The following is a 3065-nucleotide window of genomic DNA, read 5'->3' as shown; positions in this document are numbered from 1 at the left end:
TAGATGCCACGTCTAGAAGGTATAAAGGTATCTACAAAATTTACGTCATTCGAAGTTATGTTTGGAGTAAAGATGAGAAACGAAACAGATACCGAACTTCTGAAGATTCTTCAAGAGAACTCCTCTTCTCTCTCTCTCTTCTACATTAAAGGATGCAATAAAATCCGTGGAGAAGTCGGAGCACAAATCCAGAAGGCACAGGCGACATATAAACTCAACTACGACCAGAAGCGCAAGGGGCAGCATGGCTATCAGTTGTTGGACTTATTTAGTAGCCATCAAATTCACTCATTTCAATTTCACTTCATAAGCTGCGCGCAATAAAACCGACTTAAAAAAAAAAAAAATATATATAAATATATATCATGATCCAATGATTAGATCTAAACCAGATTAGTATGGGACCACCTCTGAGACACTACCTTTCCGATGCAGAATTATCGAAGTCGGTTGACGCGGTCCAAAGTTATGCGGTAACATACATACATAAAAAAAAAAATATTCCGACGAACTGATAACCTCCTCCTTTTTTGGAAGTCGGTTAAAAACCAGGCTATGTGTAGAAGTTTTCTCTGAGTCACTAAAACACTTTTCATTTTCACTTGCAATTGAGCATACCTCTCCATTGTGTAGGTGTTGTTGTTGTTGTTGTTGTGATTATAGTTGTCGTACTATATCCCTATATGTGCTTTCGTCCAGAGGATTTTCTATTTAATTTACGTTCAATAAAGATGCAAATTAAAGAATAAATCTCATTTCTTTCAAAGTAAAGTTTTTATATTTTTTGTATTTTCCCGGTTGACTCCCGGAGTGGGCTGCTCGCAGCGATTTGTCGTTAGAACCTGCAGGCAAGCTGTTCACTACTGCTGTTTTTATAGTTTCGTTAGACTAAGACCAGCTTTCAGTCAAAGATAATTTCGGTAAATTAAATTATGAACTAGCCAGCGGCGATACGATTCTATGTAAGAGCGCGTGGCAGAGAAATAATAACTAATGTTAAATGAATCTATTTAAAAAAAAAAACATGTAAAATAACTTAAGCCTATGTTTGGTGTGATAATGACAATTGAGCCGTCGTTGCACAGTGGTCCAAAGTGCATAGCTAGAGTTTTTTGATTAAATTTTTTGTTTGTTATTTTTCAATAAAATCTTTATCAAATATGCAAGAATATTGTCTACTTAAGAGTAAACACAACATTGTTTAAAAAAATATGGCTACATATAAACATAACGGTGTCCAAAAAATCATGGTAAGCAAAAAGTGAAAAATTAAATTGTGCGTGCAGCGAAAACAGAGCATTTTTAAGGCTCAATAACTTGTTAAAAAAACTTTGTTTTAACTTAATTTTTTCTCACTCATTGTTTTAAGTAAGAAAATTTGGGAAATATAAAAAAACTCACTGAAGTGGACACACATATTTGTTTTGGAGCTGATAAAGTTTTAACTTTTGTGGTGAGTACCAAATTCTATTTTTTTTTTTTTTTTTTTTTTTTTGGTAGATGAAATCTTTCTTATATCGCGAAATACAGAGCACTTACTATACTCATTCTCTCAGCTGATCTATACTCTAATAGAATCCACAAAAAAATTCAGCGGCTGGCTGCGGCACCCATGCATTTATTTTCTATTTTCAACATGACTCCCGAAATTTCAAGACGGGAAATTTTTATATTTTGCCTCTCGACTCCTAACAATTAAAGACTTGATGGAAAAGTAGATTCTGTTTCTGGTAATATCAGTTCCAGATCTAATAATGGAATTCACTTTGATAAATTGAATTCATATGCGCGAAGCCTAAATCAGAAATTGCCAAAACAACCTATCTTTCAATCTTTGTTGTTTGATATAAACATAGGGTTGCATATATTATATTTAAATAGCCAATATTTAAGTGCAGATTAAATGTATGATCTGAAAATGAATTGCTGAAGATAATCAACGATCTATTTATTCTTAAATAGGCCATCTGAAATTGGGTCTAAGCTTGGTAAGCCGCCATTTTCAGCCGGTAGGCCAACTAAAAATTTTGAGGGTTGCTGCCAAAGAGCTAAAATGAAGGGAGCTTATGAGCTTTCGAAAGTTTTCGAACAAGATGCACTTTTTTGGGCACTGAACTATCACTGACCGTAACAAAAAAAAAACACACTAATTAAAAATCAACGCGATTTTTAAGCGCTTAAAACTTTGAGCTATTTTACTTGAATTTCATAACCGATGTACCTGCATACCCATAATTTTTCTAAAAGTTCAGATTAAAAAGCTCACAATTGTATTCAAAAATTTTTTGCGATGAAAAAATGTGTTGGAAAAGAACAATAATTAACAAATGGTAAAAGTTATAGCTGATATTTCGAAGATCACCGCATCTCCTCATCAGACCTCGTCATCGAGTTCACTGGGATTTGTCATAACTAAAACTTTTAACTTGAAAAATATTGCAAATATTTAGCAAAAATCACCATACACTCACTTTTGACCGCCAGCGTACCTCATATTATCTTATTTAATTGAATATAATTTAATTAATTTGTAACAAATATGAATATGCATTATAATCTTTAAGTTTATGCCATGCCAAATGCTTAAAAAAAAATACCAGAGAAGTTTTTAGTCATTCAAACGTAATTTGTACAAAATTTCGTCCCGATATCTACCTTAGTTCTTAATATAGTAATTAAATTACCCTACTAGAGCAAATTGGACCACAGTGCGTTGCCGCATAGCATTTTCGCCCTCACACTTGCCAGCGATCAATAATATGTTTTCGGTGGTACAGCAGGGCGTATGAGTGATACAATAAAATTAATCTCTTTACTGGGCAATTACACTCGTTTACAGCAAAAATGTTCAATGGATGCCACTATTCAATTTGTATATAGAATTGCTCGGTGATACGAATATGGATACCTTTTCGAGATATGAGCAGCTTAAAACAAAAAGTGGTTCCACTTAATCACGTATATCTTACGAACCAATTTAAGAATCGTAAATTGAGATGAGCCAAATCAAAGCTAATGAAATTCTCCATAAATACATCACTTTCCCACTGATAGTTTCTGACAAA

The sequence above is a fragment of the Rhagoletis pomonella genome, unplaced genomic scaffold (assembly GCF_013731165.1).
Source record: "Rhagoletis pomonella isolate Grant_MI unplaced genomic scaffold, Rhpom_1.0 Rhpom_scaffold_00001, whole genome shotgun sequence".
Classification (NCBI taxonomy): Eukaryota; Metazoa; Arthropoda; class Insecta; order Diptera; family Tephritidae; genus Rhagoletis; species Rhagoletis pomonella.
Note: the sequence above shows the minus strand (reverse complement) of the source record.